Source organism: Chiroxiphia lanceolata, chromosome 5 (assembly GCF_009829145.1).
Source record: "Chiroxiphia lanceolata isolate bChiLan1 chromosome 5, bChiLan1.pri, whole genome shotgun sequence".
Taxonomy (NCBI): domain Eukaryota; kingdom Metazoa; phylum Chordata; class Aves; order Passeriformes; family Pipridae; genus Chiroxiphia; species Chiroxiphia lanceolata.
The window spans coordinates 3,919,674-3,937,060 of record NC_045641.1 but is presented as its reverse complement, the minus strand read 5'-3'; the positions used below and the strand labels follow the sequence as shown (position 1 = coordinate 3,937,060).

Below are 17,387 nucleotides of genomic sequence, written 5' to 3'. Positions count from 1 at the left end.
CGTCTTCTCCAAAACCCCTTGGCACCCACATTCCTGGGGTTCTCTTTCCTCATTCTGTCTCCTCTCTCAGGTTCCCAGGCCAGTTTCCTGCTCCAGATCCACCTGTCCACAAGCCCCAGCATCACACTGCTGTGCTGTAATCCTACTGCACAGGACGAAGCCACAGGAGCTGAGAAGGTCTCCCGGGGAATGTCCTGGGCAAACCCCATCTCTGATACTCTTAAGGCCTGAGCAAGGTGCACCAAACAGGCACCACTTCCACCTGGCCTTTCATAGAACAACCTGGTCCGAGGCTGGACTTGCCTGGAACAGAGTCATTTCAATCACCCAAGGCCAACAGCGTAACAGGATGAGACAGATGAATGTGGAAAAACTTCCCTGTTGACATTCCCTGTGCACCCATCAGCAAACCTCCCCGTCCAGCCACGACGACAAGGCTCCGCAGCCTGCAAAAAAAATTCAGGTGGTCCTACTTATTTCATTATTTTGGATGCGCATTTTGCTGCAGCCACGGTTTCCCGGCGCCACGGGAGCACCCCGCGCGTCCCATCCTAAGGCAGCGTCCTGTGCAGGACTGGACACGACGCTCAACTCCAACCCTCAGGGTCGGGACGTTTTGGGAGCAAACACGAGAGGAGATCGGGGGACGCGGGGGCGGGGAGGGGGCCGCGGCCGGGCGCGGAGCGGGGTGGTGCCGAGGAGGAGGAGGAGGAGGAAGGGGAGGAAGAGGCGGCGAGGGCAGCCCCGCCAGTGGTGACGGGCGGCCCGGGGTGCGCTGGTTCCCTGCGGGGGCGGCGGGCAGCGCCGAGCCGGGCTGAGCCGAGAGGAATTGAGCTGAGCTGAGCCGAGAGGAGCTTAGCCGAGTAATGCCGAGCTGAGCCGAGTCGGCTGTGCCGGGCGGAGCTCAGCAAAGCTGGGCTGAACCGAGCCGAGCTCTCAGAGCCGGACGGGACTAGGCTCCAGCCAAGCCGGGCACAACTGAACGAGGCTGCGCCGAGCCGAGCTGAACTGAGCCGAACCGGACTGAGCCGAGCTGAGCCGAAACGGGCTGATCCGAGCTGATCCGAGCCGCCCTGCGCTGCGTGGGCAGCAGGTACCGCCGGCGGAGCGGAGTGGGATGCGCGGGGGATGCGCGGGCAGGACCGGGCAGGGCGTCGCGCTGCGGGAAAGTGTGCCGGGGGCGAGTGGGAGCGGATGGGACCCTCGGAGTGGGATGCAGCAGCACCGAGAAAGTTTGGGGCAATGCTTGCTGCTGTCGGCATTACATTGTACGCGGGCACTGCTCCAGCCATCAGTTCTTCTTCTGTTGTGGGATATTTTAAACCTGACAACTTGACATTTATCCAGAGAGTTCTTTTTCATTATTTTACTTGTTTTTTTCCTAAATAAGAATCTAAATTACTTTCAGCTTCTACACCTGATGCATTTAGGGAGTGTTTGTGGTTTCACCATCACATTTTCCTGCCTTTAAAAAGACGGTGTTGATTTCTCCCGTGTACCTTCATGCAACAGAGGGGAAAGTGAGAAACACAATTAAAACAGACCGTAAACAAAGTGTTATTCAATGAACAAACTGGGGAAAATAGAGAGGGGAAAATACTTTCCCCTTCTGGGTTCAGTGGTGCTTTGTAGGTGTTTCTTGGTTACAACAGTATGTGATGAGACAGCAGATAGAAGTCTAGCTTTAGAGGCGATGTTGTATCTCAGCAGCTGGATATATAATTTTTGGATCGAGTTTGTAACGTTCTACAAACAAGAGCTGTGATAAGTTGGAAAGCAGATTTGAGCGGTAAAGAGAGAGGAGCTGCCTCCGTCCCTCCTCCACTCCGTAGTGTTTGAGCTGCATTTCCTTCTGAAGGAGGGGACTCGGAGACCCAGCCCGGCTGCTTGAGACCTGGGCTGTGTTCCCTGCATGCACATTGAATGCTAATGAAGTTACACTCTTGGGTGTAATCGGACCCTTTTTAATAGCAACTCCAAGGCAAGTAACTGACTTCTCGGCTGTACTTCAATCTCCAGTAGTGTGATACTTTTCGGGGCGGGAGGGGGAAGCTTTCTACGGGCTAAGTTTTTAATTTCCACCGATGAAAGAACAGTAGCAAAAAAAAACCGACTTCAGCAGCTGAGAGCCACTCAATTGAGTCATGCTAACAGCAGATTATTTAGTACGGTCACTAGGGCAGGAAGAGATAAAGTTTCACTGAACTTGCTATTAAAAAAAAAAAAAAGGCGGGGGGAGAAGCAGAACTATTTGCAGTGAATAGGGCAATGTTCAGACTTTTGTATCTTTAAACAGCCAAGTCCTTGAGGCCCTGGACATGTGGGTTTTTATGTTTCTTTTCTTTTTGATTGAAGAAAGGACTCCACATTTCCATTGAGGCCACCAGGCATTCCAAGTTTCTGGGGAATGTGCTTTGGGAGCTGAGTTGAGAGACCAGCAAAGAGCACCTCCAAGGAGGTTCTGTCCCACCTGGTTGTGGTGGAGTGGGGCTGCATTCAGCTGGAAGTATCAGATGGCCTCCTGGAGTTCATGGGTCTGCTGTTCCCTAAACACTTGACATCAGGGTTGAACCGAAATCCCAATGTGGGCTCCATGTTGTTGCCTCTGTCTCTTTTTTGGTGTGTAGGCTGGATATGAGACTTTGATGTCCACCAGCCTTCACTTGCCAAGGCTCCCTGAGCCATGCTGAGCTCCTCATTTTCCTCACATGACTTTTTAGCCAATCCCTGTGAGGACACATGATGAATGAAGCAAGTTATGCTCAGCCTGTGCAGAGGTTTCGGTCTGGAAAGACTCCCTGATTTAAAATGATGCCACAGTTGCAGTGGTATGGGCAACACAGAGTTTAGTTAGACTTTCTCTCCACTTCTACAAGTCTTTTTGGATTTTTCTCAAAGCCCTATTAAAGATTCAGATGTCCCTCCTGAATCTCCATCCTGCAGCTCAGCAGCCACCTGTGCCCTGGCTGGTTTTGTAGTCACTGCTACACTGGGGAAACCTTTTCATGTTTTTTCACGTCTAGGAGAGCTGTGAGCAGAGGGTTATGACATTGCCAGAGTGGAGCTCATTTTTTATTTTTTTTTTACTACCTCAGGTGTGTTTCCTTTCAAAGAAAATCAATTGATTGACTCTCAGAGCTTCTCACAGGTCCAGCCTCACTATCCCATCAGAGGTGGAGAGGCTCAAAGGAAAGGCTTAGAGGGAGAGACGAGGAAGGAGGGATGGAGAGAACAAGAGCAGCAGCTTAGATTCCCCTTGGGATATTTTCCAGGTTAGTCTTTGTATATCCTCCCACTTTTGTTCTGCAGGAAGTGATGTGGTGAATATAACTTCTGATGGCAACTTTTTGGTTTCTTCTCTTATTGTCTGGATTTAATTGTAAAGAGCTCTGCAGCAGCCTGGGAGGGAGGTGAAATATAGACCACCTTCCAGGGCTTTGTTAGGAGAGCTGCTCTGCTCTTGGCTTTTTATGTTTATGTTTGTGGATCAAATTAAAACACTTGGCTGCAAATTCTGCTGTTGCTTCCCATTTTGCTGGAGCCAGGATTTGTGTAAGCAGAGTGTCGTTCTTTGCCTAAGCATTGAGAAAGCGATGCTTGAAATAGGAAGGGAAGAGAAAGTCAATACAGGAGTACAAACATCCAACACCTTTGTGTGTGAAATCAACTATAGGAGTAACTAGAGCCTGGGTTCTGCAGTCACAGGTCCCTGCAGCTCAGCATGCACAGCTCCCTGACAGGGCTGCTCACGTGCTCTGTGCCTGTTCTCACACAGAGACGTTTGGATGGTGTTTGTGATTGACATCAGAAGGCAGCCTGTGGGCACCAGTGACAGTTTGTTTCCATTCCGCGGTGTCGTTCTCTGTTTGCCTCCACTTGCGTCTGACTCCTGACTTGTTGGCCTGGCTGGAAGGAGAGCACTGGCAAAGGCAGCATTAACTGCAAACCCTTCTCTGTAGCCAGTGATGCCCTTTGCATCACTGCTTGTTTGTGTCAATATTGTGATTTATCTGCATCGTTGTTTGTTTGTGTCAACATTATTATTTATCAGGCCTGTTGGAGTTTTTTGATCTCTCACCACCAACCAGACCACATCCAGCAGCAGAGATAACATTTAACTTTGATGATGTGAGTGGAAGGAGCCCAGATTGCTTTTCAAATTATGCCCAGCTGTCTTAGCAGTGGATAATTCCTCTGATTTGTATTTTAGTAACATCATTGCTTCAGAGCAGCTTGCTGGGGCAGAATGGTACCATTCCATTTGGGGATATTCTTATTTCCACCTGTGTGTAAGAATATATGCTGTATTTGCTCCTTCAGGGCAGAAATGCTGAATGGAATAAGCGTATAGTTGTAAAGGAGGTACCAGGGGGAGATGAAAAGAAAATGGTGCAGCTTTCACACAACTGTAACTCTTCGCTCTCCCCACTGGGTCATGTGTGGTGAGGATGTACCAGTTATCTCTCAAGTGAATTTCTTTATATTTATCTGAGGTGTAAAGAGACCCGAGATGTACAAATGATAACCTGTACATAATATTATAATATTTTTCTGGGGTTTGTGAGTGGCCGTTTCCACATCACATTCTACCTGTCTGGGGCTGGATTGTTTCTCAGTAAACAACTGCCCCAATTATTGTATCATTTAATTTGCTTGGCATTCATTCAAAAGAAGTGTGTCCCTTTTTCCTTATCGTTGTCAAGGACAAATGTCTCACTTATCTCCTGGGGATACAGTGTAGTCAGATCATGTACATAGGAAATACCAACCCTAAAAGACACAATAATTTCCAGTTGATAAACGAGTGAGAACAGGGACATCATGAATCTCATGGCCACCCGTGTATCATAATCAGCCTGACTCTGTTGCTCCTGTGACTTCAATTACATCTACTGAACTTGCCATTTCATTGGGAAAGTGAAGGGAGTCCTAATATTGAGACCATTTTAGGGCATCCTAACCCTGCCAGGTCAGTGAAGAGGGAAGGACTGGTGGGTGGAATTCATTATATGAGCGCTTGATGCTGTGTCCCTTGCAGTGCTTTTCCTGAGTGGCCAAGTGTTTTAACCTACAAGTGTTTGACACCCCACTGACTATTAACTAGGAAAACAGAAAAAGCAATTATAGGAAGTGTCTTTTTTGTTTTAATGAGAAATATGTATTTATTTGCCAAAATATTGCTGCATTGAAATCATCTCCTGGCATAGGCCAGGCATCTACAATGATGAAAATTTCAGTTTCCATTCACGGTTGACAGACCATGGACAGTTAAAGGAAAGTATTTGATATGACATCTGTAGGAGACTGTTGGAACATCTTCCATTGTATGTAAAGGACTCCAAAGACAACATTAAAAATCTTTTGTACTTAGTACATCATAATTATGAGCAAACATGACAGTAGAAGGACCATCTCCATAAATATGACTGCCCTGACCAGGATCTGAGGATGAGAAAGCACATGAATGTATAAAAACAAGTTGATCCTAAGGTGCTTAAAATGCATATAAAAATAAGTGAAAGCAAAGGTAGCAAAACCATGGTACCCATAGAAGTAGAAAAGGTGAAAGAAGGAGATGGAAGGAAGAAGGAAATCTTGCAACCTTGTGTGTAGCAAGATCACAGCCCTTCATGGGCATAGTGACATGTTCCCAGGTAGGGTGTTAGAAGAGCAGGGTTTAAGCTGGAAGCATCAGGGTTACAGATTCAATTGGCTTTAGAGGACAAAAAAAATAAAGGTTTCCCTTTCCAAAACACAGATGATGTTCAGAGCTTTTTAAGTTTTTTCGTGGAAATATTTTGGTCCACAGCAAAGATGTTTCCATTCTGTGTGCTGTTATTGTGTGTTGTAGGAATTTAGTTAAAGATGATACGTGCATTTGCACTCAGTTGTTTCCTGGTGCTTCCAAGATGCAACGTGACTCCTTCATGTGGTGCAAAAAGGTGTTGGATCTATCCCCAGTGTCTAAATGTGGATAAATCTGGTTGACACTAAAAATGAGGGTATGAGGGAACCTTATCTATAGTTTCCATGAGTCATTATGATAGGTCAGCTGTATCAAAACCTTTCAGAGCCCCGAGCAAAACCAATCCCTTTTCTTCAGAAAATGTGCGTATTTTTTAGTTGAAAAAGTGGTTCTTTATCAGATATGTTGAACAGAGTTTTCTATGGCAACAAAAAGCACTGGCTCAACACCTGCTGCACATGCAAGGTTTTATCATTTAGATAGGAAGGAAAATGATGTTAGAAACTGGTTTGAAAAGGTTATTCCAGATGCTGGTTGTAACACAGGACAAGATGTGAGTGTGCTTGTAGAAGTGGTTCACTGAGCTGAGAAGGTGTGTTAGACCTCATCAGGATGGCAATCTGGGGCAGGAAAAAGACTGAGAAGGCACTGGTTGCAATGAGGTGGGTAGAAGACAGACAAGTATATGGTGACAGGGTATGTGTGGGACTGGGGACAGCCAGTACAGGCCTCCCTACTGCAGAAAGGTGAATGGTTAAGGCATGGATTCAGCTGTGATTAGGTCTATTATGTTGTACTGAAGGGCTCTGGTGGTGAAGTTACGGCTGATGAAGCAACAAGGGGCTCAGTGTGGTGTCCATGAGCAACCTGGTCTAGTGGAAGGTGTCCCTGCCCATGGAACTAGACTTTAAGGTCCCTTCCAACCCAGACAGTTCTATGATTCTGTGAAGTGGGAGGCATTAGAAAGATCCAGGAACAGTACAGCAGACAACTTAAACCCCGAACAACAGCTCTAAGTCAAACACAGATTCCTCTTCTTTCCTGGCACTGGGATATTTCAATGCAGAGCAGCCACCCGCCCAGGCCGGGAAATGCAGTTCCTGCCCCATATGTCATTGCACCACATGTTTTCTGGAAAAGCAAATAAACCCAGTCCATCCCAATAAGCAGAAGGGCTGTCACACCACTGTAAATGCACACATTTGCTGAGAGTGTGGATTCAGAGTAGCTCATCTCAGGGATGCAGGGATTGAGGGTGAAAGAGGGTGTGTTCTCACAGCAGAATGGCTGTAGGGCTTTGGCTGACTCGTTGTTTTGTGAAGTTATGCTGGTTTTTGTGGGAAAAGAACCCTTCTGACAGATGCACTCCTAACTTTGGACTGAGAGTGAGTTTTGCTTGGTTAAGTAGTGAATACTTTGTCCCTGTCTGTCCTCATTGATGCAATAACTCAGTTCAGAGGCAGTTCTTTCTTTGGGCTCAAATACACATCAGCTTCACCTGGGCTAAATGACTGTCTGAGGAGCCAAATTTAACCTGTAACCTAAATAAACTGCCCAGTTAAGAGAAAAAGAGAGAGAGAATTGCTAGTGGCAGCAGAATTGTCATAGAATCATTGAATGCCAGAATGATTTGGGTTGGAAGGGATCTTAAAATTATCTGGTTCCAGTCCTCTGCCATGGACAGGGACACCCTCTAGACCAGGTTGCTCAGAGCCCCATCCAGCCTGGCCTTGAACACTTCCAGGGATGAGGAGAGAGATCAAACACACTCACAGAAGGCTGGAGTAATTTCCCTGAACCGTGCAGGCTTGTTGCAGCTTTGCCTTGGTACGAGTGAAGTCCTAACTCGAGCTGGTCTTTTAATGACCCTGTGATTTTGCAAAGAGCAAATAAAAATCCCAGGGGCTGCTCAGGGACATCCCAGCCACCACACTGGCAAAGAGGCCAAGCTTTGGGGTCACCTAGTGCCATAAATCCCCATGAGCCTGGCTCCTGGCTTCTGCAAGTGTAGAGGGAGCAGAAGTTTAACCCCTATTTTGTTTGAAAACTAAGTTACATATGATTAATTTTTCACTTGGGTCCAAGTTTACTGTTCTGAGGAAGTTTTCAATGTGGACATTTGGTTTTGCTGTGGAGTTCCTACGTGCTGGTGAGGCTGCTTCTCTTTCTCATGTAAATCAGCAGCACAAGTGATAGTTGTGGTGGGAGGAGAATCTGAGTGAAAAGGGAGGCATTTTGGGGCTGATATGTCGAGAACAGAAAGAGCAGCTGAGGCTTATAGAGATCTGTTCTGACTTGTGAATGGAAATTAGACAAGGTCGTACCCTATGTATCTACAGAAACCAGAGAGACAAATGCTGTTGTGGAAGTCACTGTTGTTTGTCTTGAAGGACTGTGCACGTGTTGAGAGCTGAATTTACTCAGGTTTTCCCCTTCCACTCTTACAGTAACACTTGCTATTTATGTTTTGATTTGTAACTTTGGTGTAATAGTAAAGAATGTGCATCCTCCACCTTCCGTTTTCATCTCCCCTGTCCCTCTTCCCCCTCATACAAGGGGAGGATGTCAGGGCAGCTACAGATATTGTTATTAAAATGTTTGAGCAAATAAAATAGACAAGGACTCCTCAAAACAGCTCAGTTTCTCCCTTTCCCTCCCATCAAAGTAAGGTGATTCTTTGCCAGGTATTTTCCAGTGACATTGGAAAGGATGGTGCTTTTACCAAATCTCATCATTAGAAAATTCAATTATGTCAGTTTTTCCAGTTCCTAGCCGTTAACATTGTCCTTCTGCCTTATTTATAGACCAGTTTCAAGCCCCACAGAAAGTAAATAAAGGTTTCAGTGCATTTTGATTCAGAGTCTGTTGTCCTTTGCCAAACCTGCAGACAAAAGTCCTCATCTTATGCGTCTCTGTCTGCAATACACGTGTTAGTTCATGGGGGTCTCAATGCAGAAAAAAGACCCATAAGTAGATCTGAATTTGCCCAGTTTCTGGCAGATGAGACACCCCATCTGGGAACCATCTCCTCTTGTCTCAGAAGCTGAAATGCCAGACAGACATCTCCACCTGAACCAGCAGTGGGGAGAAAGAGGCATTTGAGGTCACCAGGCATTTGACCCATTTTAGTCAGCTCCACAGAGATAATGGAAATTGAAAACCCAGCAGGTCTCTTTCTTTCTACTGTTTATAAAGGGGGCCTGGGGTGAATAGTCCATATGCAAATGTATATGGAGTAGGTAGGAGAGTGAATTTCTAAAGTTAAATGTCAGGAATTGGCTTGTTTGGGTAAAGAGGGGAGGGAAGAGGCCTCCAGTGTGTCAGGATCAGTAGATGGGTCTGTCTCTGTGGGAGAAGTTGCCATAGGGTGGTTCCTGGGGAATGTGGTCCTTTTCAGGCAGGGGACCCCATTAATAGAAGCATCATCAGCTACTGCCCCATGTGAGCATGGACCTCTCTTGATAATCACTCGGAGGGAGGATGTGGAGGTGAATGAGGCAGAGGGGCAGTGGAATGTTAGATGAAGATGTGGTGTTAACTGAATGATCTCTGGACACAGAGCCTCTGAACTCGATCCTTCAGGGAATGCTGTCTCTGCTTCCTGAAGTCCTGGTAGCCACCATTACTCCTCTTCATGGCACAGCTCCCACTTGCACAAACCCTCTAGTTCTGCAGTTCTAGGTTAGACACCAGCTATGCTGTCACATTAGAGGAAGGGTCTTTCTTCTTTTTGTGTGTGGTGAGGAAAGGATGGTAACTGATTATAACCTTTGTCATCTCTAGAGCCAAGCACTGCCTTTATTTCTTTAGTCAATCCTTGCTTTTCTGATCATAATAAAGAGACTTCCTTTGTCTAAAATAGAATCATAGAATGGTTTGGGTTGGGAGGGAGCTTAAAGACCACCCAGTTGCAGCCCCCTTGCCATGGGCAGGGACACCTTCCACTATCCCAGGTTGCTCCAAGCCCCATCCAACCTGGACTTGGACCCTTCCAGGGCTGGGGCAGCAACAGTTTCTCTGGGCAACTTGTGCCAGGGCCTCACCACCCTCACAGTAAAGATTTTCTTCCTAATATCCAATCTAGACCTATTCTTTCAGTTGAAAGGCATTCCTCCTCATCCTATCACTACATAAAGTCATCTGTCTACAAAATAAACAGTCATCTGTTGTATCTTTGCAAATGCTGCTGTGGCTATAACTCAAACCATCATCCAGAGGTGACCAGCTTTTGAGCTGGTCCCCGTTTGGGATTTTGTGAGTGTACCTGGACATCTGAGTGTGTAACTGAGCTTTTCTCTGGCAGGTGGTGTGTGCAGAGTGACAGCACATCTTCCTCGTGTTCTGCACTGCTTAGCTGAGCTGCAGAAGTGATGCTGAGTTTGTTCCTGGGGACTGTGAGCTGCACTAATACTGAGATGGGCAGTGTAGGATGGACTGAACATTTGTTTGCTTCGTGCAAGGCTCTGTGCTACCTCCTGAGCTCAGGGAACAGCGTGAGCCACGGCTAATTAGTAGAGAAATACTGTGAATTTTGGGAAGAAGAGAAGCAGATATTGTCTGCATGCTCGTGACAGAACATTTCACACAGTGTGAAGATAAACTCATGAAGGTTTGCTTAAGCAGCCAGATGGTGATATGAAAAAAAGAGAGAAACTAAATTTAAAAGTAAAACAAAGAAACATTCCAAAAACCTGATTCTCAGCACTTTGAGCTAAAATGAATGTTATCTGTGTTTTGTATTTTGTTCTTCTGCCCACTGTGTGTCCTCTGTCCCCCCCAGTCAGGGAGATAACTAAGGGCAGAAGCACAAAAAGAAACTGGTGGATAAATGGTAAAGTTGATGTGAGCTAAATGGTGAGTGCAATGGAAAGTTTTATAAAGAGATGGAGACTGAAAGGCTCTCAGGAACTGATCTGAAGCTCCAACACCAAGAATAGGACACCAGGCTAAAAATGGGAAGAGTGCTTTCAGCCTAACTGGAGCCAGAGCTTCTTTACTTAAATAGAAGTGTAGTTTCAAACTGAGTATGACTGAAGAAGAGGTAATTATAAATGAGAATTCATTTAAGTAGGTGGCATTGGGAGTGGGAAAGACATAGAAACTGGAATTGTGATTGTGTTGACAAGAGAGGGCACCTGGAGCAGGGAGCCCTGAGACTGATGGAAACAAACAAATATAATAACTGGGGGGGGATTTTGGTGAAGCCATGGCAGCAGAGATGGATGGAGCAGAGAATGAAGGCAGAAGCTGTAGGTCTACCATCTGCTGCTGTGCAAAACAAATATTTATGCTTTTAAGGTATTTAGCAGAACAAATGTGAAGCTGCAAAGGTGTGGAGAAGGCTGAATTATCTGAGATACCTGTGGTGCTGTTCACTGTAAAATGTGGGCTGGGCCAGGTGCTCAAGGGGATAGAGATTCTTGCAGACTTCCTGTGAGGATTTCAGGGCAAGGAGGAGGCAGCTGAGGGCTGCAGAGAGGAGAAAATGTCCAGTGCTACTTAGTGCATAGTGCAAGCTCTGGAAAAATGCAGGACAATCCTATGTCAAAATTAGTTTCCTAAAATATATAGAATTAGAGAATCACAGAATGAATTGGGTTGGGATGGAACTTAAAGATCAAGTTGTTCCACCCCCCCACCATGGACAGGGCCACCTTCCACTAGACCAGGCCCTCTTCAGGGACTACGTCTCCCAAGCTTTTTGTGTCACACAGAATTAAGGTGTGGATGTCCAGTGTGGACTCCAGTTACAATATGAGGTTTCTCTGTGACAAATCTGCCCACTTTTTTGAGGAGTATGTGGTAACACCAGGCTCACAAGAAGCTTCTCTCCTGACAGATGGCCAGACAGATAGGTCAAGGATGATGCAGACAGTCTGCTGGGTGGCAGAGGGGTGAGTGAAATGCTCCTTTCTAGCCCAACATTTTGGTAATTAAGGGTCCAAATACCTTTAGCAGATTTCTGGATTAAGCAAAGACATTAAATATCTCTACTGCTGAATGAGGTTAATCATAGCATAAAACTGTGCCTTAAGAAGGAAGGATGTTCATATGCCCCATTCTAGTCCTGTCCCCCTCCTTGGGACTTTTTTTTTTTTTTTTTAAGGGAAAGAAAATAAAAAATGGGTGCAAGTGCTGGCACTGGCAGGAAATTTGTTGCATTAACAACCATCCTGATACAACATGGTGAAGTATTTGAGGAACACGCCACCTGTGTCATTAAAAAAGCACCAAGAACCCCAAAAGACAAGAAATCTGTGAGCTAGTGCCAAAATGTTACAGAAATACAAAAACTGCTGTGCGAACGAACAAGAGGCCAAAGGAAAAGACATATTGTAGCTACATCTCAGATCAAGATATTTTTATTTCCCTCATTACTTTGAAAAGCTCTTGAAAGATTCTTTTGTTCAGTGTTTGATTAAAAAGGCACTGTCACTTCTAGTTTGGCCTGTGTTTGTTAGAAAACAAATAAAACCTGAAAAGATAATTTTAAATACTAACTTATAAAAAGTACAGTGGGGATAATTACTTTGACAGCATTTCTTTCCAGTTTGTGTGGCCCAAGTGTTGCAGAAATGAAGTGATACAGTAAAATAAATTCACCAGAAGCTTTCCAGGAAAATAAGGAAGCAAAATTGACAAGTAATAATCTGGACTCCCAAAAAATTAACAAAAAAAAAAAGGGGGGGGGAATTTTACAAATAAGACTAACTGAATAATTGGCCACTTTTCCAATGGGACCAGTGAGCAAGTTTGCTTTGTTTCAGGACCACACATGACAAAAATTCACTAAATGTGAAGAAAAAAAAGAGGGTTGACCTAGATGCAGGGACAGGACCTAAAAGGGTTTATTCCAAATAGAGATTTGGTGAGTCTACTCTGCTTCTCTTCCCAGTTTGCACAGATAACAAGGGTTTTGGCTTTAAAAGCCTTGCCTCTCTGGAGGGAGATAAATTCACATTGTCTACTGGAAAACAAAAGGCATATCTGAAAGATACTATACTTTTAATATAAGAATTTGTCTCCTCTGTGAGCAAATTAAGAAGTGCTGAGGGGTGTTCCTGGGGTGTCTTTCCCGACTGTCTTTCCATTTCTAGAGAAAATTTCACAGTGAATGTTTTTGGGGTGGGATCCTCCCCTAGCTGTATTTCCCTACCTTTCCAAGCTGTCATAACTGCTGGACATGAATGCATCTGCTCCTGGCTCAAACCCTAAAATCTGGGTCCTTTTCAGTGAGTATCAGAACATCAGTGGTCGGACTGATCTTGGCTGTCTTTGTGGCTGATGTAATTATAGTGAGGAGACAGCGATCGCAGGATGAGTTTGGCTTCAGCTATTTAAAATATCTTCTTTAGGATGGGGTGATGCACCCCTACAAGTGCTTATATCTCTTTGCTGGATATTCTGGGAGCTGAGGTGGTGGCCCCATATGTGCACTGCAGTTGTTTGTGTATATTCATGTGAATCCACCCTTAATCTCTTCACTAGCAGCGAGGCTACAATTTCCCAGTCTCATTATCCCAAGCCAAATGCAGTTCCTGCATACCATCCCCCACATCATTCCTGCTTAGGACAGGGCCCTGCATCCATCAGGGTCAGTCAGATCAGGGAATGGACACAGCTGCAAACTCACTTGTCAAGCAGAGTTAAAAAAAGAAGGGTTGGTTTTAAGAGAAGTCTGTACCCTGATCCCAAATCCTGCACAACCACTGGGCTGTGCTGGAAGAGATTGGGAACCTGCAGTGTGACGTGGGGTGGAAAGCTGAACCATATCCTTGGACATAGCCTGCATTTAGGTTTAAGGATTAAAGCAATTGTTATGAGGAGTCCTAAGGATAGCAAAACACAAATTCCTTTTAAGATCTGAAAATAGGCCTGAGGCTCTAATCTTGCCTTGTGCACAACAAATGCAACAGAAAGAAACCCATGACCTCAGCAGAGTCCAGCCAGACGTGTTTGTAGGCCATATGTAGGAGACCAGGTCCTGTTACTAACGCACACAACTTGCTCTAAACAAGCATCACAAGATTCAGAGACTTTTAAAGAGAAATCCCCATTTCCCATGCCTGCTGTTGGCCCCAGAAAAGTCTGCAAGCCTCATTTCCACATGTTGAAGAAATGCTTTGCTTGGGTCCTTCTGTGACTGCAGTCGATGAGGAAGGGTTTTGGTGGAGAGCATCACCTCTGTTTGGAAATGAAGCTGTTCCAGGAAGTTTTGGGAGGTTCTTGGTTGCACTGAGTCTAGTATTGTACCAGTCCAATCAAAGACTTGATCCTGCCCTTCCTCACCCACTCTCTCCACTGCCTTTGTGAGATGTTGCAGATGGTGTGGCTGACTATGTAGACAGGGAAAATTAAATGGCTGTGCAAATTGCCCTCCTTTTCCTCTTCCTCCTCTGATCCAAATCCTCATAAAAGGAGAGTGTGAGAAATGTTGGGTGGCACCCAGAGAGGTTCTGAATTTCCTCCTTCCTGAACAGGCCGGTTTGATCTTCTTGGAAATAACAGCTTATATGGGCACCCAAAATGAGTCACACGGGGGAGTTCTCTACTGTATGGTCTGTGGGATATGAGGAGTCAGGGGAAAGAGAGAGAGGGACTCCAGCCATCACTGCTGGTGTTCAGGGTTGCTCTTGAAATCTGCAGGAAGTCCTTGAGGTGTATTATGCTCATGTGCAGGTCTCCACCAACTATACAAACAGATCTCTGCAGGGTCAAGACCTGCCTTTTTGGCTGGGAGATGCCTTGCAGGGGGTGAAGAAAAGTTCATACCCTTCAGCTATAACTCCTCGTTCCTTTCCCTCTTGGTGATGCTGATCCTGAGATTATGAATTCATTTTGCAAGCACAGTTTTGCCTCAGAAAGGAGAGAGAGCTGGAAATACTCCCTCTGACCTCGAGGAAAATGAGTGTTTGAGTTTTGAAAGCAGCATCTCAAATCCTGAAATATTTCCCCTCTCGGCCCTCATTCAGTCAATTGCCATCTTTACTGTGTCATACAAGCATCCATTTTCATTGAATTAAAGGCAAAAGCATAAATCCCACCAAAGGCAGCTGTTCTCCACTTGGATCTCCTGCTGACTGGGAGCAGGAGCTTGCTTCTTTCTTTGTCCTTAACCATAATTGATTCGGATATTAAGGGTCTTATTACTTCCTAATATAGTTTGGGAATTATTTCCATGTGTTGCATTATTCTCCAGAGTGGGCAAAGCTCCCCTGTGCCAGCAAAGTTGGGTGCAGTATTGCTGAACCCCAGTTACACTGTGTTTAAAGTTTTATTGGAGGAGAGTTTGCAGGTGGCCTCTGATAGAAAGCTGCATTTCATCTCAGTTTTCAGATACCTTATACTATCCTTTCCACTGGGAAATTAAGCAGAACTCTCCATATCCACTGCAGCTGTTTCCAGTGTTAAATTAAACTGCTGCTATTACAGTGAGCCGTGCTGGAGCTGAGCTGTGTTGTTCCTTAATTGTTTGTGGCTGTGGATACCAGCCAAGCAGCAGTCCTGTAGTGGCAAACGCTGGAGATAGGACCTAGAAAACAGATGTTTGGGCCAAAGCCAAGGTGGTTTCAGGAAAGACAGTGAGAGAGAAGCAGGAAACCAGTTATCTGTCTGATTTATCGGACAGGGGGAAAAAATTCACCCTAGGGCAGAGTGCTCACAAGAGGCTGGTACAGCAGTAAACTCTGATCTTAGCAAGCTTTAGCCTGCATTTTAAGGCTAATATGGGCAGCTGTTGGTTTGCCAGTGCTAACACTGGCTGTGCCAAACCTACATGCTTTGCAGCTGGGTGGAAAATTCTCACTTATTTGCTGGGGGCTGCAGAGCATCTCGTGCAATAAACTTATGTGAAGTCCCAGTGAAGCATGTTTAAACCACAGTTTCTCATATACTGCAGATTTACTGCTACATCCCAGCATAAATCTTTTAGATCTGATACAATGAAGGGATTTTTTTGAAATTTAATTGAGGCTTGAGGAATCTGATCAAAACTAGATCTTACAGTGGAGGTGCTTTATGTGAGCAGATCATTCCCAGGCATTCCACTTTGCTCTCGAAGGGAGGAAATCACATGTTAATGGATCTTAGGGTGCCAATTACTCTTTTTTCCTCTCTCAGGAGCCCAGGTAACTAACTCCCTGAGATGGAGATAGAGATGCTGTAGACATCTAGGGCTCGATGAGATCTGTCCCACTCATGTTTTCACAGAACCACAGCCTGGTTGAGATTGGAAGTGACCTGTGGAGGTCACCTTGTCCAGCTCTTCTGTCCAAACAGGGACACCTGATGCTAGTTGCCTAGGACTATGTCCAGATTGCTTTTGAGTATCTTCAAGGATTAAAACATCTCTGGGAAAGCTAATAATTAAGTGCCTGATTGCACAGAGCCAGAATGAAATATTGCACTGGAGGGGAGGGAGGGGTAGTCCAGCATTTAAGATTAAGGGAAGTTTTAAATGTCACTGCTTAGAGGGCTGATCCACAGATCTGAACAGGTGCCTTGAAGCACATCCAACCTTGATTTTTGGAGGAGGGATATGAGTATTTAGCAGGATAAGATGTTTTCACAGTTTTAACTATGCTGTAACTACATTGATTTCGTTGAAACATGGTGAATGTCAGCTCAAACCTTCAGCCCTAATTTTATTTATTTAGTAGTTGAGCTAATAGTTTGACCACAGTTTAGGGCTGAGGAATCATCAAAAACCCTTTGGATTCCTTTAGCAACACTCATGCTTTTAGATGCAAAAGATGTGGATCAGTAATTCTGAGTAGCACTGAGTTTTGAAAGGTGGGTTTTGAAAGTCCTGGTAAGGGAATGCTTACAGCTCCCCCTGCACTTCCTGCTGCTCCTGTCTGTGGAACAACAGGTTCCTAGAGCCAAAGATATAGAAATTAGGGATTTGGAAGACAATTATAATCTTCTCTTGCCCAGCAGTGACTAGAGGCACGATGCAGATGTTTTGACTGTTGGCCTTAGTCTTTGACTGTCTTTAGCTTTCCACACTGATGCTATGGAACATGCAACTCCTTGAATTTCTCTTCTGCTACCAGAGACCCTTTGATTTGTTTGTCCTTTTGTCTTTAGACTAAGTAGGCTTCTTATTTTTTGCAACAAAGGAAATGTCTAAATAATTGCATCACACAGAGAGGAGAAATATATATACATATGTGTCTTTCTGTTGAAGAGATTTTTCCCTACTTAAATTGATCAAATTTCTCTGTTTCTGACAGTTGAGGTACAAAATTTATCCTTTTTGTGCCATGGACCACTCATAAATCACTCAGTGCCACAAATGCTTCTCCTTATAGGCCTGCCTGTGCTTGAAAATCTAAATGCAAGTGGCCCTCATCCAGAGGAGAACAGGATCATCCCAATCTCCTGTATCCAGCTCCAGCTGGTTTTTTGCCTTCCCCTGAGCTTCTGGGAAACTGCAGAAGTGCTGGTGTTTTCCTGACTGAGGGTGATGCCACATTGCAGAGGTCCATGACCCATCATTCCTAGGGATACACAGTAGACATAAATCACAGGATTATTTTCTCTTCTTCTGTTGCTCTCGGGAAAAGGAAGTGTTATTTAACTGCACAGACCCACTACACCCATCCTGTCTCCCCCAGAAACCTGATGGTTTTCCTCTCTT

General features: G+C 45.1%; 1 protein-coding gene across 3 annotated transcripts in view; it reads left to right on the top strand.

Annotated features, from left to right (window-relative positions):
• The first annotated feature begins 788 nt into the window (after positions 1-788).
• PRKCQ (protein kinase C theta) overlaps positions 789-17,387 on the top strand; it is a 59,066-nt gene continuing 42,467 nt past the window's right edge. For 2 of the 3 annotated variants that reach the window (XM_032688729.1, XM_032688727.1), the window contains exons 1-2: positions 789-1,093; positions 3,149-3,272. The gene's annotated coding sequence lies outside the window, so the exon portion shown is untranslated. The remainder of the gene's footprint in view (positions 1,094-3,148; positions 3,273-17,387) is intronic. The other variant, XM_032688728.1, reaches the window with a different exon arrangement.